At 39.7% G+C, this 20,264-nt stretch overlaps 1 protein-coding gene across 8 annotated transcripts in view; it reads left to right on the forward strand.

The window, feature by feature from the left end:
* The window catches only part of celf6 (CUGBP Elav-like family member 6), a 187,088-nt gene extending 180,334 nt beyond the window's left edge, over positions 1–6,754 (forward strand). For all 8 annotated transcript variants that reach the window (XM_088992965.1, XM_088992967.1, XM_088992973.1 and 5 more), the window contains one exon: positions 6,315–6,754. The gene's annotated coding sequence lies outside the window, so the exon portion shown is untranslated. The remainder of the gene's footprint in view (positions 1–6,314) is intronic.
* Positions 6,755–20,264: the final 13,510 nt, after the last annotated feature.

Genomic DNA, 20,264 nt, shown 5'->3' on the forward strand with positions numbered 1-20,264 from the left:
ACAAACAAACCAAAAAAAAAATCTCTTGTTTGCTTTGCTTCGAAAATAAATGAACTTTCAAATAATGATTAATTATAAATCAAATTGTATTTCTCTCTGATGCATACTTTTTCGATTGAATTTTTTTTTTAAGAGGAAGAGGATTTTGGGGGTTAGGGTGAATCAAGTTGTGTTTTCTTCTACCGTTGGGACAGTACTCAAATTGCGTTCTTGTGCAGAATAGATAAACTTAAAGGACAAACGATGTCACTTTTTTGTTTCCTAACTGACATTAGAAAAACGTTTTATAGCATCTAAAATACCCAAAACACGCAGTATGATATTTTTATTCAAATGCAAAACACCAATAAAGATGAGTTAAAGTGTCCAAAGTCTTGCATTGCTAGAGAATCAAAACAATGGCTTCAGATTCGGAGAATATGCTTTCTTGTTACACATCCAGTTATGAGTATGATTCAAATAGTTCTGAAGAGGAAAGCATGCATGTTTGCAATCGATTAAAGAATTGATTCCGTGCCATTTTGAGGCAACATTGGGGGGAAATGTCTCACCCAAAAAGAGGCAGAAAATGGCCACCAAGCCCCTGTAAGGAATGAATCAGCCCGTTTCCACAGGCTGATAAATTCCTTACATGGAGGTTGGACGCCCTCTTCTGGCTCTTTCTGGTGCAACACGAGGTTTTCAGACCAAACAAGCATTGACGTGATGGAAGGACTGCTACAATGTGTCCTTTTTTTTCGGTCAGGGGCGTTCCTTCATTGAGGTCCAAAAGAAATTGTTGCTTGATGCAAGTTGACTCATAAGGAACATTTCTTTTTCATTATAGGAAAAAACTGAAAGCAAATAAAATTGTTGAAGCTACATAAATGTCAATTAATTCCACAAACAATGTTTTAAACAGTGGCAGGCCATGGATTTCATCACTAGACCTTCAGTAGTGCTATGTCTGAATTAATCCAGATCTGAAAAAGTGTGGTGTGATTTATTACAAGTCCACAAGAGGGTACAATTAGCCAGGAAATATCTAACAGACCCTCTTCATGATATCCATTTTTCTTTTAAAGTCCGTCTTGAAAATGGGTTTAACAGTAAATCTCCAACCAAATCCATTTCTTCTCCTCCTTCAGCCATTGTGGGTTGAAAAAACTGCTATTAAATCAACACAATATGTTTGCTTATGCAGCTCGCTACCAATACAGTGTTCTAGCTCTGGACACTATGCTCTTGTCACTAGCGGCTCATGATCAAAGCAGCTTTTGCAAACTATGATTGGCCTATCATAGTTTTCGAAAACTCTGACGTTGACTAGCGCCTTCAAGAAGGCGTTGGTACCCACCTTGGGTTACCAACGCGAAATCAGATTGGTTAGAGCAACAGTTTGAGCAACACATTTTATGCCACAGGTCTCGCAGACCTGATTGTGAAGGCTGAAATGTGATTGGTTAAATGCTTAAATACAAAAACACACATCTAGAATCAGCTCAACAGGGGGAAAGCAATCAAAGGAAGCTGAAATACATGTTGAAATTATTTAATAAGAAGAATTAATCAGTCTGTGATTCAGATATTTTTAGGTCAGCAGAGACGGCCTTGCAGGCCCTGACGGCCCACCACTGGTAAATGCTGCAATATACCACCATAGATAATTGTAATATAAACTGATCTAAATGATCCATGAATGATTTAGAATATTTACAGGAATTTGACAAGATGTTGATTCAATATTTTTTACAGCAATGTAGAAAAAACGGTGCCAGTATTAAGTGTAAATTACATAATGTCAATATGTTGTACATTGGGCAGATAAGATATATATACATATACACTGTGGTATTACTTGTGGTAAAATCTATTGCAATTTACCCATATAGTCTATTGTAGTAAAAAAAATAACATGCAAATCCCTCACCATCAAAAGAAGCTAATTATTTACCAGCTCACTGAGTTACAACAATCTTCACACTGTGTACGACTGGACCGTCCGACTTTTAAGGCATTGGCGCTTTCGCTGTATTGATGTTTCTCCATCACGACATTTCCTTGTGTCCACAGCGTTTCCTCTGGCGAGCAATTATTTGTGCTTTTATATGAAAGTCTTTGCAAAGAGGACCTTTTTCCAAACACAATCAACAGCTGTTTAGCAGCGAGATGGGTTGACGCCAAGTTGACCCTGTCGTATTTGCGCCAATTAATTCTCGTCAAGAGCGCGGGCAAATGTTGACACTCCACTTCTTGGTGGATTTCTATATGCGCGGGGCTCACTCACGCAAGATTGTTTTGTTTGCCCAACACCAGAATCACTTTTCGGTAATTTATTTATTTATTTAAGAGGCTGGGAACCGATTACACAGAGAGGCTAGCGTCGCCGGCTAGCAATGTTAGCCTAAAAATATCACCACTGCGGAAACACAACGAACGGTTCCGGTTGGTTGTTTTCATACAGGGTTGAATTGTTGATGTGCCGTCATTCGATTTGCAGGAAAAAAAGTATTTTCTTTGCAAGTTTCAAGTCTGACCAGGTCAGTCCAAGATAAAGTGAAGTCAATTTCAGTGAGAGAGAGCTAGTTGATTCTGCCCTTTCTTTTGTCTAGCCAGATGTTCCCACGGGACTGTCTGAGCCGGGTGGGGAGGGTCACCGCAGACGCTTTTGTGGCTTTGAGTACGCCTCTTAATGTTCTTGGAGCCTTTTACGGAGGTGTCGATGGAATGCGGCAAGAGTGAGGTGCAAGGAATCTGCAACCCAGGCAATAGAATCTAAAAAATACTAAACAATCCACCTGTGCAGGTTTTCCAACTATGGCTTGTTTGTGTTTTGAAGCAATAAAATAGGAAGTGATATGGAGTCGAACTGTGATCTTTGGATACCTTTTCAAATTACTTATCACGATATTAGCAGTATTCTTTTAGCAACCCCAAAACTGGTGTGTCCAGCCGCCATTTTTCGTCACGAGGACAGTAATTTCTTGGATTAATCTTTTTAATTTTAACTCACACCACCACAAACAGTGGTTCCAAATTGTGAAATATTTTTAAATCACCTCAAAGCATGACCTTGCTAAGAAAGAAAATGGCTTCCAATAACAATACGTCTTCCAATCACAACACAGCCAAAACTTAGCTTCACCTTAACACAAAAAGACAGTCTCTCATTTGACATTCTATCCTGTCAAGATGCTTTATGGGCATCTCTATTTCAATGTCACCTTTTTCAAGCATACTGTAAAATGTTAACTGTGCACAATAGTAACCACAGCCCCAAAAAGGGGAAATGGGCTTTTGGCGGCTTCTTGACAAATCTTTCGGGTTAGTCATGTACTAGAGTCTCAACATGCTAGAGCATTATTAAAAATTAAAAAATACAATACATTTGGGGGAAAATGCCTACTTTCAAATTCTGAATTCTACATCATTTGGAGTAATACAAGTTTTCAAAGCAAAGTTTTAGAACTGCATTGTTTTCCCAGAGTAGTTAGCATGAAAAAAACTCAATTCAAGCCATTGATCTTGTACAGCTTGTGTCAGTTGTTACCTCCAACCCAGAATCCATAATCAGAACCGTCGGATATTTGTATGCGGCTAATGGCTGTCCTCGATTTGACTAACATCTAAAAAGCAGATCTATTATGGAACAATAACAAGCTCATTTTACAGGAGGCGGACGGTAGAACAAAGAGTGTCTGGCGCCGGGTTCGCATCGGTGAGGCGCGGCCTTTCATGTTCTCTCTTTCGAAGAGCAATTTGCTGTGATACCGCAGCCTTTCTTCATCCACATCATAGCTCCCAACATATTAGAGATAAACTAGATCTTTTATGTCTAAATCTCCGGCGCATGGATACATTTATCCGTCATGTGTAGACACAAAGGCAAAGCTGTGTCTCACGGGCTCTCTAGTTGTTTGCTTGTAGATGACATCACTGTTAGTCTAAACAATGTTTTGTGACTAGTTATAGCCAATGAACAACTTAAATAAGTAAAAAATAACCTATGTTGAATGTTTTGAGCATTGACCGTTAGCAAAAAAAAACAAAAAGGTTGGAAGAAACATACAGCATGATATAGCCATTGATACCTGAAGCTGTTTTAATTGAATAATCGACAAGTAGCATTGGTCGAAAGATACCATTCTTCTACATCACTTGCCTATTTGTGTGTTATGGATAAACAGAGTCAACCCAGCTAAATTTGGACAAGACACGATGAACTGGTTGTGTGTCAAATCGTGTCCCGAATTACCATACCACCCTAAAAATATAGTTGCCCTGTGAGCTCAGTTGAATTTCAACCTTTAAAAAAATGTGTTGAATTTACAGCCGCTCCCCAACTTACGAACATTCAAGTTACGATGTTACATTACATATGTCAAAAAATGTTCGGACAGAGATGCTGCAAGTTACATTTTGTATTGCATGCCTTTTTCCGGTCCAACTCGCTTGCGATTGGCTGATTACTGTGGATGTTTACACGACGCACACCAAGGCTGACCAATCACCCGTGCTGAAGAGTTGCCAATGAGTTCAGGCTCCGATCCCCCGAGCTCGCTTATGATTGGCTGCGTACAGAAATCCCTCTTCCCAGTTGAGGCTCAGAGGAGGAGGCGAATGGCGATGCATAACACAAAGTGATGGCATGTAATTACTGAATTACGTGTCAGAAGCTTCAGTAATGGCTTATTGAAGACCCAAGAATATATGTTGTTGTACTACAGTAGTTGTGAATTTATTTTAAGACTGTTAGAGTGTCTGTTTTTTTATACTTCAGCCTTCAGTGTTTGACTTAAACATACATTCCATACAAAAAATATCACTGAAGCAATTTGTGATCAAATTAACCTTACGAACGACGGCTCGGAACGTATCTCGTTCGTAAGCGTCTGTACTCAATTTCATTTCATGAAGTGGCTGCACAAAATAAAATAATGTAAAATCCAACAGATGTGTAAAAAAATGTAATTTCGTGTAACCACCTGACAGATTCAACAAAAACTATTTCTTCAGTGTAGCTTCACCAAAATCATGTTTTCCAATGTGCACTGCACACTGCCAAGTGTCTTTCAAAACATGTACCTGCACTTCAGACCACTTCCCCGCAGTCAATTTATTTTGATGATGAAGAGACTGTCGTTATCATAAAACAAGTTCCATTAACTTTGCACAATGATGCTGTGACTCAAGTAAACATGACACTTTTAGCTTCCAGAGATGTTGTTAAGCATCTGCTGTTGTTTATCTAATACAGGGGGCATTGAAATTATTACTTGAACACATAAAAAGGAGGGACCATTTTGTCTCAGAAATACCGACTTTAGTTCAATTTCTGCCATCGTGTAATCAGGTATCCTATCAACATCATTTCAGAGCCAAGCCTCAACGCGTTTTGGTTGTGCTCTTATACATCGGCAGGATCATGGCTTATATGAGAGGTTAATAATTACGTGACTGTAAAGTGTCCATGAGAATTTTCAAAGGCGCTTATAAATAAAATGTAGTACAGAGGGACCTTGGCTTACAAACTTAATTGGTTCCCAGACAGAGTGTGTAAGGTGAAAAGTGTGTATCCCAAATATTACTTTCCCATAGGAAACCATTAAGATGAGAATAATCCGTTCCCAGGTCCCCATAAAACATAATTTTCTATTTTCAAATTTTTTAAGCCTTAAAACTACACAAAATATACCTTATTTTATGTATAATAAATGTGCTATAGTATTATGATAAAAGAAATAAACTGTACTATACAATAAAGTCACTTTATTGACCTTTCTTGACCAATCACGTGGCTTTAACTGAAGACTGGGGGCGGGGAATAGAGGACAAAAAAAGTGGCCACCATTTTCTTGTTAGGCGAACGGGCTCGTTCGCGAACGACACATCACTCATTGTGGCAGCTCCGTGTGTATCCCAAGTTTCACTGTAATAATAATAATAATAATAATAATAATAATAATAATAATAATAATAATGCATTTCATTTATAATGGCTGTTCAAAACTCTCAAGGTCACTTTACAGTCACAGGAAGTTTTTCTGTGGGTGAGCAGCGGCAGACAGACATGCAAGAGTTCACTTAACCCGGAAGTAACTCAAATAGATAGAAAGCTAATAGATAGCTATCAAGATCGCTAGCTAGCTTTAAAAAAATCTGGTCAGCACCTCGAGCTCACTTATATTTGGATTTGATTGACACGCACACACAAACACCACTTATTTTGTATCTATTTTTCCCCCATTGCCATCTGTGCGTCATTTCGTCGCCGATGCCTGCAAATCACACTGCGTGATAACTCCCTCGCTCTCTCGTGTCTCTTTGTGTGACAGGATGAAGGCCCCACAACACCTTATTTCCACAAGTGCAGTCAAAGTACAAAGACTCCTTGCTCTGCTACATATCACGCCGGTCAGGTGGTCCGTTGATCCTGCTGGGACCCTACTGGAAGATTGAGTGACCGAGTGAAGATCCCAAATTTTTTTTTTCTTTAACTTTGTTTTTCTCTTTTTTTTTTTTTTTTTTGCATTGCAAGTGGCCCTTTTTATCTTTTCAATTCTTGTTTGTTTTATTTATTAATTTATATATATTTTTGGCTTGGGCATCCGTTGGAAGCAATTTTTTGCCAAGACCACTTTTTTGCTGCTCTTTTTTAGACGTGATGGGTTGAAAAGAAGAAAAAAAAATCAAGTCATGATGCTCAAAGCATGCATACCATCAACACGCAGAGAAACAAAATGCTATAGCTAATGAAAACAAGAAAAAAACAAAACAAGTTGTACATAAGTGCGAATGCCAATTCAAGTACTGAAGCAAACACAGATACACACACATACATGCAAACACACACCAGCCTGCTGCCATTTTGGTTTTTGTGCCTACACAGACCTTGTGTGCTCTGTGACACGACGGAGCACTGGAAGGATGACGACGGCAAAGAAGAGGAAGAATCCAGGATAATTTACATGCATCATTCCTTAGAAAATAGGGACCAAAGGACGAAGTAAAAAAAAAAAAGAAAGAAAAAAAAATGCTTTTAAAAGAATTTACATATATAAATATATAAATATATATTTAAAAAACTCATACCTAGTAGCTACAAGTATTACTCTTAGTCCAAAAAAAAGGGGAAAAATATTGAATCAATATCCAGTGGCCTACTGTAATAAAAGAAAATGGAGTATGTATCGAAAAAAAAAATGGAATTGTAGCATAGGGGCTGATTTTTGTTTGTTCTGGATGCTAATCGGGCACCACATTGTATCATAGTGTAGTAGGTTAAAAAATGTACATTTGATCATTTTTCCTGTTGTTAAGAAAAAAAAATTGCAATGAAGTTGCAATGATATGGTAGAAGGGAAAAAAAGAAGAATGGACAGTGTTGCCTATGCCACTGGATATTACGATCATCACGATGTCGGAAGCACCACAAAAGTAGAAACTGTTTGCCGGAAAGGGCAAAAACTGAACTTACTCGTTCGTGCCTGTACTGGACAGAGTGCAGACACTCAAGGCTTCTCCTTAGCCTTTACGTTCAAGCGACAATCCACTGTAAACGACCAAGCAACACGGTCCCACCGGGGCGTCTTTTCCAATTCTTTTTTCTGACCTTTTTGTATTCTGCAACGTGAAAAGCTAAACGGTTCAATGAAGGGCATTGAATGAAAGGATTTTTAGGGAACAGAAAAGCTACTGAAACTGCCAAAAGAGTGAAAGTCACGTTTCCACCAAGTGGTATTGTTCAGTTTGCCACGGTTTGGTTCTGCAGATCCTGATAAGACTTTGATAGTGACATACAGAAAGGTTGTAATTAGTCATTTTTGTTCTGTCCGAGTCGCGGGCGGCGGTTAGCGACGTAGACTCGTCACCAGTCCACAGACAAACTAGTCACACTGACGTTAGTATTTTTTCTCAAAATCAGAATCAGAAAGCCCGTAATAGTCCGACAATGGGGAAATTTGCAATCTACAGCAGCAAAATTGATTTACAGACGCTCCCCACCTTACGAACGAGATACGTTCCGAGCGGTCGTTTATAAGGTGAATTTGTTTGTAAGTTGCTTCAGTGCTATATTTTGTATGGAATGTATGTTTAAGTCAAACACTGAATGAGGAAGTTTAAAACAGACGCTCTAACAGTGGTAAAATAAATTCACACTGACTGTAGTATGACGACATGTATCCTTGGGTCTTCAGGACGCCATTACTGAAGCTGCTGGCACATAATTACTGAATTAAGTGCCAGCAGCCATGACTTTTTGTTATGCATCACATCCTCCTGAAGGGATTTCCTCCCCGTAAACATACTATACACAGCCAATCGTAAGCGAGCTCGACGCGCAATACAAAATCTAATACACAGCATCTTTGTCCAAACATTTTTTGACATACCTGCAAAAATGTTTGTATGTACCGTTTTTAGTAACTCGAATGTTCGTAAATTGGGGGGCGTCTGCATTAGTGAAATACGTTTTGTTTTGTGGGCAGACATCAAAGACATCAAACTAACTTTTAAGAACAAAAATCGTTTGGGCTATGAGTTACCTGAATAGTCCAAGATTCTCTAGCATAACATTTTGCCACCAATTTACTTAAAAAAAGTGAGTTATAGTGCTATTCCAGACAGTACCTTCAAATAAATGCATTTTCAAGCCTTGATTTATCTCCTTTTTTTTCCTTCAATGCTCTGTATAACCGACAAGGACATGTAATGGGGTGACAAGGAACCCGCCTATAATCTGCCTTCAAAGGTTGCATCAGAGCCGAAAAAGGGAGCTGTCATGATGCGTGCAAATTGTTTCCGGGAAGCTCAAGAGGGGGGTGCAAAGCTACGTTGCATACTTGACACTCACGTCTCCCGCTGCCTTTTGTTGAAACAATATTGGGGTCGCTTTGTAAAAAAAAAGCACACAATTGCAATCAGATCACGCGTATTGTTGGATTGTGGGGAACAAGCAGATTTTTGTTTCTTTTGTTCCGGTTCGGCTCCGACGAACATGCTGCGCAAGAGCGATGCAGTACATGAAAGGGAAAGCATGTGTCTTGCGGACCGAAGTTATCACAGTAACACCCCCTCAAAACACGACAAATCCATACCGAACTGAACAGAACCATACTGCCTGTTGGAAACATGACTTAAAGAAAAAAAAATGTTGTATAGTTGTCTCTAACGTCCCCTCAAAAAAACAAACATCAAACGGTGTTATGATATGAACATCTACCCATCAATGTAAGACATAAGACCAGCAATTATACCACATCATGTACATTCCACTGTGGAAATATTCCTGGACCGATTTTCTCGGGAACAATCCATGAAGATTTTCCGAAAATATGAAAACACTCTCCTTCTGAAAAGGCCAATTTGTAAATGAGGTCAAAACGTTCCCCAATTTGCTCGCTTGGAGCGCTGCAACGATACGATCAATGGCTTTGGATGGCAGGCAGTAAGAAGAATGAAGGCGGGAGAGGAGGGGTGAGGGCGTAAACATCCTTCAGAGTAATGCTTCTAGGATGAAGTCCAAACACTATAAAAATAGAAGGTGTAACCAAGCTCTCGGTGACAAGCACCATATATCTGTGTTGTATGTTTTCCCCCTCCCAAAAAAAAGAGAATAGAATGAACGGGTTCAAAAAGTCTGTAAGCTTGGTCCAAAACGTTCAAGTATTAAATCCTATTTTGTCTTGAGAGAAAACCAAGTAAAAGCAGATTTATTGCAAATCATTGATGAGCGATTTGCAATAGATTTGTAGATTCGTTGTGATAAAGCCCATGTTGTCAAGATAGTGTCAAACAAAGCCCCATCCCTCAACTTCTGCTCTTTTCATTCAACTCATTGTCTGTTCATACTACTGTTAAATTATCCCCACTTTCCTTTGTAGCCCATATTGCACTGTCATCACCAGCATTTTTTTTATTATTATCCAGCGTCATTTTTTAACTCATTCACTGCCGGACGATGTGCAAAAATGCGTCCACTCCCGTGCCGTTTTTTGTCATTGTCCCTTGAATTCCAGGACCCACAGAATATTGAATTTTAGGATGACATAAACATTCAATACAGCATTATAAACCTGGCTCTCTTCATTCATCAGAAAAGAAGAGTTGATTACTAAATTATATTGGTCTGGAGTTATATGAGCTTGAAATGAGGGCGGCTGTCCAAAATATAATGCAATACATACAGATTGGTTTATATAGCATTTTAACTACAGCTGAAGCTGGAACAAAGCGCTAACATGGAAAAAAGGGAAATGCTGCCCCCTTGTAGAAAAGTAAAAATATTGCCAGAGGCAAAGGACAGCGCTTTACCGGGAACCAAGCATGAAAAAAAAAAACCCGAACTCATTCGGGAATGGCGCTCTACGTCACATTTTCAATTCCCGAATACATTTGTGAATGGCAGTGAATGAGTTAAAAAGAAGAAAGACCAACTGGTGAGGTAGTGGTGAACCGGGACAAAAATTCCCGGGTTGATAGAGGAAAAACTAACGACATTATTCGTCCTCCTGCCTCGATAATTGCAAGAAGCAACATCAACATTACTTATAAAACTAAACCTTGAATGCTCACCTACTATTAGCCCACTACAAAGACAAAAACACGTTATTGTGGTAATGCCTCATGTCTAGGGGGGAAACACATTTACCACAGACCAGACATAGCGCCCGTGAAACTGAATTTAATGATTGGGTTTAAGGAGAAAGTGCTTCCAGGGGCAATACTTTTAAACACTGATGCAGAAAGATTTAGGGTTTGGAAAAAAAGACGAAAAATGTCCTCGAAGAAATGCCTAATCGATACCTTATACTCTTTGCGTTTGAAAGAATATAAAACATCCGGGGCCACAATGTTAGGAAACGCAGCTGCACTATTGGTCCTTCATGAGTATCAGAATGCTCCATAAGCAAGGAAATTTGACATGCTCGTTTTAGCCTCATGTCTCCGTTGCACACCGTCGGCGAAGTACGAAAGCTCTCGCTCAACCACTCTCGCTGGGTCGGTACCAGATGCCGTTTTAGTTCCCGGTGGCAGATTGCGCACCCAGGTGAGCTGACACCCACGCGGGTCTATCACGCCGCTGACTAACCAGCGCTGAATTTACGACACGTAATTTCCTACGGCAAGGCGAAATTAAAACGGTCGATAGGCAGCTGGAAAACTTTCAACTGAGATTGACTGTATTACTTTTGCCCCTTGGGGACAAACATTTGAAAGTAATGGATAGTAAAAATAGAAGGAGCTGTGTAGTTTTTTTTATCTACCTGTACAATGCAATAACATACGCTGAGTCACTTAAGATGAAAAAAAAATATGTCTCCATATGTACACAGGTATTTTTACAAAATCCAAAACACCAAAACCAAACCGACTATGTCATTTTAAAACATCAATGTTAGGGAGCAGTTTCAATCTCATGAAAGTTGGTGCTCAAAGCCTTAAACAGGAGCCCCCTGCCTGCCCCCCATGTCAAAGCATGTCTGTGCAACTTCTTTGTTTAAGTGGTGGACACCTCTTAGAATATTTTTTAGGATGAGTTATTATATTAATTAACCAAATAGTCTGATTAAAATTAAAATAAAATTGCATTGAAATGTATGACATGCTTTTTTTCTTGAAAACTGTTAGTTAACGCTTTCAGGGACAGCGGTTATAACAGTGGACACTTAATCATATTTTCAGTTCATTTGGATTGGATTTGGATTTGGCTTTATTAGTCTCACAGTGGAGAAATTTACATTTCACAGCAGCAAAGTTTCTTCCCCATATTTTTTGTTTTTGTCTGATGGATGAAAAGGTTTCTTCAGCCATCATCTGTACTTCTTTGAAAGTGTCGGACGTTTCGCTTCTTACCCAAGAAACTTCGTCAGCAAACTAAAGTCTTACTGGTAGTTTAGGCCCTATATATATATATATATATATATATATATATATATAAAATCCCGACTGTCCAGACATGGCGGTGCCGGACTCTGCTATGATAGGTCCCTGCTCTCAGGCTGGGGGAGCAGAGTACTACTCCCTGCAGCCCCAAATCTTCCTTTCCAAAATGCAATTTGAAAGCTCACTTTTATGACTTTCTTTTATGAAAAAAAGACACATTCAAAAATTAAATACCTGGGTTCATGCGGACACAGCCTACAATTTTTGCACACGGTATATGTACTTCTCAGTTTGAAGTCCCCAACAACCAATATAGTGACGGTCATGTCAACCCGTTTCCAACACTCACCCGAAAATAGAGATTGTCAAAGGAAGGAAGGAAGTGAAATGTAATTGAAAGTGTAGAGATAATTAAAGTAAGATGTTGGACAGGAGGAAAGAAATGAATGGCTCTGATTTAAGAGCTGCTTCGATACAAAGCTTCTCCCACCAGTTGGGATGGCGAGACTGCTGTGGAAATGGAATTTTCCTTTTTTTTGGATGGAAAAAGGCACTGGGTTGCTGCTCGTCAGGAGGGGAAGGGCTGAAACCTGAAAACTCCGCAAAATCACTCCTGATACTCAGGGCATCGAGGCGCGATGATGTCATGATTAGTGGAGCGGTTGAGAGCCTTGCCTTACTGCCTCATCCTGAGATAGGAGATTGCATTCCATCACTGAGATGGAGTGTGAACAGGCTGATGAATTCTTACCAATTAAGTAATAACAACAAAGAGATTACAGCGCCAGACTAAGCCAAGAATGCAGAAAAAGTCGCTCGGGATGAACGCTGATGTTTGATTCCGGAACATTAAGAATCATTTCTTTTCCCTCTTGTAAATAGCTTATAAATAGGGAGATTGTACAGTAAGTGTGCTCGGAGAGGCTCCACTCTCTGGTACGATGATGTCACTTGATAGACCACAGCAATGCTGGCATCTACGAGTCACTTTTTCAGTCCTTCAAATTTTGAATTTGTCCCACTCTTCCCAGTAGTGCACTGCTGTCAAAGTCAAGGCCCGAGGGCCAAATCTGGCCCGCCACATTTTTTTTTTCGGCCCGCAAAAGCAAATCAAACTTCTATGACGCTTGCTAAAATCCGAACCAAAATTTCATGTTTGGATGTAAACCACAATAACAGTCATTATTCTTGACTTCAGATTTGAAAGTTAGTTATTCATTATTTTTTGTGTGCTCTATATGTACTATGTGGAGAGGATTAAACATTTGAATGGCTTCCCCAAATTCATAAAGGCCCTCGAGAGGAAACCATAGCTACAATGTGACCCGCGGCAAAAAATAACTTTGACATGGATTAACTCATTCACTATTATTCTCGAATTTATACGGGAATTGAAAATCTGAGGTAGAGCGCCACTCCTAAATTTGTTCTGGTTTTGTTTTTTTCACGCTTGGGTGCCGAAAAAGCGCTGGCCAGGGCGTCTTTTCCCTTCAACAAGGGGGCATCATTACCCTTTTTTCCGTGTTACCGTTTGGTTCCAGCTTCAGCTGTTGTCAAAGCGCTATATACATTAATATGTAATATATTGTATTTTGTACAACCACCCCCATTTCAAACTCAGATAACTCCAGACCCATATCACTTTGGAATTTTTCTGATGAAATAAGAGAGTCTACAGTTTCTTACGTTGCATTGAATATTTATGTAGTCCTAAAACTGAATATACTGTGGGTCCTAGAAGTCCAGTGACAATGACAAAAACCCTGGCACAGGAGTGGACACATTTTTGCACGTCTGGCAGGGAATGAGTTAAGAGAGTAGACTAGGCCTTAGGGAATCAGTGAAGTGATGTACCCTATTAAACAGAACTTGTTTCCACCAAGCAGTTCAGTCCAACATAGTTCGATTCTGATACATATATGTTTGTATATAAACGCCAATTTGGAGTGGGTAGCATGGGTTGTTTTAGTTATGATGGCAAAGATGCTGGAACAATCGAGGAACCACATCATTTCTTTGTTGTATCTTTCGTAGGGATACCAAAAAATAATGAAGAATACTGAAACTCACCATTGGGGCTGACAAACTGTTTCTGTTGGATATTATGGAATCCTTTAAAAAATGGGAAGAGTGGGGCGATTTGAACTTCAGTGGAAACAAGGAGATAGGTAAAGTGCTACAATACCTTGGCGTATGCTTCTTAAAATGATACCAGATCATGTTTTTAATCTCCTTTGAAAGATTAAAAAGCAGTAATGCACCCTAAATTGGTGGCTTATTGGAATAAGGGGATGAAGAAGTGACCGATTCTTGATTAAATCCACGAATCTAGACCACACTGCTGCGACATCTCTCTTGTACATACTATATAGCTTATTTTTCAGTTTTGTTCAGTCTTCTTTACGGGCTGCATACAATATCTCATGTCGAAAAGTGACAAAAAAAACAACGCAGATATATTGAAGTCAAATAAAGAGATCAAACCTATGTAATAATGTTAACAAAAAAAAATGAGTAGATAATACAATAATTGTATTTCTTGCACAGTAATTCACGAGGATTTTATACTCATGTTGGGAAATTGGTGATTTTTTTCCAATGTTTTCCAAAGCTGGGATGAACTCATTACCATGAAGTTCATTATGATGTTTTTGATTTGTATTTATTTCTATTTTTAAAGCTGCATATGTAAAAAAAAATACAACAAATTAACAATAATAAAATAAAAAAGCAAAAAAAATCCTCAAGGGATTCCGCATGCTGGTTTTGAATCAATAATAAACTGGACAAAATGCACTTATGGTCCTGGTCCTGTGGATTCAAGACGAAAGTTTTACATACTCTTGTTTATGTTATTTTTGAGGACCTTGCTGACTTGTTGTCCCCACAAGTTCAATTTTGGGCTTCATTTGAAAAAAACAACAACTTTTGACCCATGTAAGAAAATCAATTTCCTGGCCCTGAAACGAAAAATGGGTCCCCGAAAGTGTGGAAATTCAAGAAAACACACCATCATCGTCATCACACCAAAACAGATGCTGTTACCTTGAATTGAAGATATAGATTAATTCATTTCTTTTCTTAAGGGCTGGTGGTTTGCCTGTGTGTTTACATTATTGATTTCTCATATTATGCGGTGAGGGTTTTGCCTCCCAACCGCAATCCACTGGAGATGTTGATTTGCATATGTGATGAGGGACTTCTGCCTTAAACCCAGCCTTTTCCTTCTCTCTCTTTGTCGCGGTACTACCTGTGAACACTGCTTGGACACCCTGGATTGTAAAAAAAAAAAAATAAAAAAAAATGGGAGATACCAAATCGCAAGTGTAAAAAAAAAGTTTAATTCACCTCAAACCCATTCCTTGCATGAATGACATCATCGCCATTGGTTACAAGGACCAAAATGTAGAACTCAGAAGAGTGAGCGGTTCACGCCAACTGAGAACCCAATCAGAGCCTTCATAGGAGGCCCATGGAGTCACCAGAAATGTTTGCCTCATGGATTTTTCTATCACGACTCATTCCCAGCTTTGCCATCTAATCATTATCAGCCGTTTTCATATATTTATTCAAATTAGCAATGAATAAAATGGTCTTATTCCATGACTTGAACCAACTGAAATTGCTTTTTTTTTCATTTTGAAACAGAGATGTAATTTGAATTCATGTTGGCTCGGCTCCGATTCTTCTAGTTTTGGAGTGATATTCTTCCCATAGTGCTGCTGAACACGTAGTTCTCTTAGTTCATTATATTATGCTTATACTTAAAATAAAGCAGTCCTGTAGAAGAATGATCAACCTCTTTGTTCGTTTTATTCCTTCACATTACAGAGCTTGTAATGGTTCAAGTACCATGTGTTTCGATCAATCATTTGATAAATGATACTAACACGGCATTTGGTGAATAGAGTTCAGATATCTATTTTTTATGTTACCCAAGATGCCCACCAGAGCCTAAGTGAAGGTTCTTCAACAAGAATCAGTTATCTGATATATCATGAAAGTGATGAGATAATCATGAACCAAATGAGTGAGGGAAATATTGATTCTTTTCTTTTGAGGGAAGGGGGAGGGGATTGCGTGTGCATTGGTCTGCCAAAGTCCCCAAAAAATGAGGCGCCAGTTTTTATGCCAAGCATGTGTGGAACTGTCAATACAAATAAAGGCCTTTGTGTTGTCTGGGAAACGTCACGTCACTTGACGAGCATATTGGACACGTCATTGTATTTCCTAACGCAGCCAAATAACAAATTCGATGAAATGGTTAGGAGAAAATCGTTCAAAAAAAGGTGGAATAAAGCATAATAAATGGAGGGAGATTGGAAAGAGAACCGAATGAATTGATTAAAGAGAAATGGATCTTCATCTCTCCTGATTGAGGCGTTACCGCAGACCGAAAACCAGATGCCGCTGGTTCTCTCTACATAACAAGCGGGAGGTCAATTGATTAATCATGCTACAGTTATTGATGTCGACTGCATGCTAAACGAGACTAAGGTCACATTGAAAGCTTTTTGTTTAGTTTCCTTTAAATGGCCCTTTGTCTCCTCCGTGCACATTAATCCGAATATTTAACATTTAAAGCAGAGGTTAGGCAGAGGAGGCAGGTCGGCAGATTCCTAATTTTCTGGTTATAATTCTGTCCAGCAATTTGGTAAAAAATATTGTTGTTTTATTCTACGACTTACTGGAATCATTAGCTACTTGAGATTTGACTCTATACCATTTCAACTTTGGGAATACAGCAGATATTCATGTATGGTAAGCTTCCTAATAACTGTTCTTGATTGACAATGCTTATCCATCCATCCATTTTCAATTCAGCCTATCCTAGCTATCTTCCGATAGAAGAGAAAGGACACCTTGAACACCAGCTCCGTTTCTAACCGAGAACTCTGAACAGGAGAGACCTTCCAAAAAGTCCTGCAGTGAATCTTCTCTATCACATGGATTCTAGGTGAGATATGTTGGTTATTTCCGAAACATAAATAGACCAATTCCTACAGTCCACAACTGCCCCCATCATGGTGGAAACATCCAAACTCACTTTGACAGTTATTGTTCCCTGAATGGGGCGTTCCACCCCGGGGAACATCAATGACCAAACTATGCCACAGACACCTCTCATAAATTCTTTTTAATGGCTCTCCGTTGTATATCTGTGACCTGACATTGGTGTGACACAGATTTAGAGTTGTTAAATTTGCAGGTAATCTTAGAAAAATAGTGGATGGTGGGGCAAAGACTAAGGTACGAACCCTCGGCTATTCCCGCGTTCAAGTCTCCCTAGAGCCGTCCCATTGTGAATGAAGACAATCCATGATTCCAGATGACAAACTGGATTGTTCCTTTAGTGGGTCTTGCTGAATTATTTTGGTCGTTTTGATTGAATCTCCCACCCCGGGAGAATTTCCTTCCATTGTTGCCTTTGAGCCGTAAGCCTCGACAGCCACCCAATGTCGATACTCAATCTGCTGCGTAGCCCCTAAGGTGAATCAAAAGTGCTAGCGGGATAGAGAGGGGTTAAGTGGGGGGGGGGTGTTTGTTTGTCTCCAGGAGGAGGGTGGGGGTTTGAGGGGGTACAACTTTTGACAACTCCATTTTTTTCGAATGTTTCAGAGTTGTGGATAATCAAGGAGTATGGATTGGACAGGAGACAAAGTGCTGTCTTTATCTGTGTTTGACTTGTAACAAAAAGGGAGTGACAGATTGTTCCAATCGGTTATTTTGAGGGGTGGCAACGGGAGGTAGCCAAATTTCTTTCATTTACCTTCAGACGGTTGGTCTTGAAGATCAATCACACATTTTTAATGACACAGATTTCAATATCACATGGTAGACGTTTAGACCAATCCACCAACTTCGTTTACTTCACACCTGAAACCTTTTGTCATTTTTGTAGTCTTTGGGAATCCTAAATGAGAGGCTATTGTGTCAAATACAACCTCATCAATAGAATTTTTAAGCGGCATTGTAAGTTAAAATAATAGGTAATGATTTGTTTGAAGCTGATGCGAATGTCAATATAACCCAAATGCGCCCTCGAACATTTCTTTGGAATTGATGCCCCATGTTTCATTGGACTGTCAGATGGCTCATCTTTGGGTAATCCTGAATAACGACCTTTCAACTTCTTAACTATGGCCGATGCAAATATTTATCGCATTGACTCATCACTTGTCACTTACCGCACATTTGGTGCTTGACTTTTATTGTCCATTAATCTATCAGTGCATCCATTAGGGGCACTCAAGCACTTGGATGCCTGTGCACTATCCAGAAGGCCCCATTTTTATTATTCTTTGCTCTAATGGCAAAGAAGCTTGCAACAAGTGAAGCATAAACCAAATGCACGGTCGGAACTTAAATTGGAGATGATGCATGGATGAGATTCGGGTTTATGCCTCGTGATCTGCTCCCCAGGGGCTTTTGTGCAACGGGAGGTCCCCAGGCGGAGAAAACGCAGGTTCCCAACAAAAGTGTGGCAAATTCCAATTTCATGACATGCAGATTCTCAGAGTAACCGAGGATTATAACTAAATGAAAGCAGGGGCAAGACGTCGGTAAGCAAATGCAGCAGAATCCCCGGGATTCCATTATGTATTACAAAAAGCTTAATCAATATCTAATCAAGGGTATACAGCGCGCCGGGTCTTATGGAGGTCTTTGTTGTCCGAGGTGAGGGTTGCCATGACGATCGGACAGGTGCGGAGGACCGAGTGCTGCAGAGGTATTGATGGAAATTAAGAAGCATTGATGAGACCTGACGAGGGTGGGATGGAAAAGGGACATAATTAACCAGAGAGAGGCGGTGGCGGGGGGCGGGGGGTGGACGCAGAAGAGACTCAGCTGTGCCAACGCAGGGAAATTGATTACGGTGTTTGAGCTCGGGTCAAGAATTTTGTGGGAATGCTCAATCCCATCTCTCCATCCATCCATCCAAATTTATGTCCTTTATCCTCACAAAAGTTGCGGGAGGTTCACCCTGAACCAGTTGTCAGGCTAATCGCAAGGCACATGAAGACAAATAACCATTGATACTCACACTCGGACGTAGGGACAATTTGGAGTGTTCAATCAGCCCGCCATGCATGTTTTTGGAATGGGGAAAGAAACCAGAGGACCTGGAGAAAAGTCCATGCAGGCCCGAGGGAAAACATGTGAACTTCAAAGTTTTCCAAAATTCTCAAAGGTTTGATTGACAACTCTGAATTACTTTCCTGGCACAGTGCCCATTCCCATTCCCAATAAAACTATAGATTGATAATATTTCTTGGGGTTAAAATGAGCGCTATACACGAACATATGCAATGACCATGCTGGTTCTCTGTTCACCTGTATGCAATTCATAGGGTGATAAAACTTTAATAAAGATTGAAATAAAGCCTGTGATTTAAAAAAAAAGGTTGACTTAGTTCTACAAAAGCGATATCTATAGGGCCAGAGCTACCAGCAAATTTTAGTTTGCTGACAAAGTTTCTAGGATGAGAAGCGAAATGTCCGACACCTTCAAAGAAGTACAGATGACGGCTGAAGAAACCTCATCGATGGACCAATCCTGTACGACTGAGAGCTTACACAGATGTTAGTTCTACAAACTAGCTCGTCTGTCATAGGAGCTCATCGTGCACAGCTTTTGCCTAATCGTACTGTATGCACGTATTCCAGGTCCAGTCTGTCGACACCTGATTAACACTTGAGATAATACGGTCATTAAAGTTGGCCCTCAATCAATATGCCGATAGAGTAATCAAGGCACAGATTGAATGAACTCGGACCACCGCCGAGCACATCTGAGAGCTTTTTAATCAGAGATTGGTGGTGCATTATACCAGACTGTTTCCTTTGTTTAACTGACAATATACTGCAGGATGATTTGCTATAATGATCCACTTACAGTCACATAATGAAGTGAACAAATAAGGAGTAACTTGACCTTGAGATAACATCTGAGGGAATAAAAGACAAGGATGGCAGATTGGCTTGTAACAAGGGGCAAAACATGTATGTAACATGTCACCGCAATGGTGAACTCACATGACCTTCCATGTGACAGGAATGGGAAAAAAATGGCTATTTTGCACATTATTTGGCTTTTGTGATGTCATAATTGAACAATAGAAGATCACCAAGTATGGAAAAGACCAATAGTTCTGCAAATAATTCAGAATTCCGATGCCATTATACTGAATATGGTAATGCCGTCAAGAGGGAAGTGCAAAACCCTAAAAAAAATCAAAATGCCACTAAGAATTGTAAATCAAACATTTAAGAAGTTCAAGTCTTGAAAGAATAGTGATTGGAAAGCCTGCTTGTTTTAGTGCGCATTGTTTGAGAGTGCCTGGTGTCTGCCAAATGTTCCCTTGTCTTGTTTGTTGAGTGTCTCTATGCAAGGTGAA

Source organism: Hippocampus bargibanti, linkage group LG03, assembly GCF_051943395.1.
Source record: "Hippocampus bargibanti isolate YZ-2025 linkage group LG03, ASM5194339v1, whole genome shotgun sequence".
NCBI classification, from domain to species: domain Eukaryota; kingdom Metazoa; phylum Chordata; class Actinopteri; order Syngnathiformes; family Syngnathidae; genus Hippocampus; species Hippocampus bargibanti.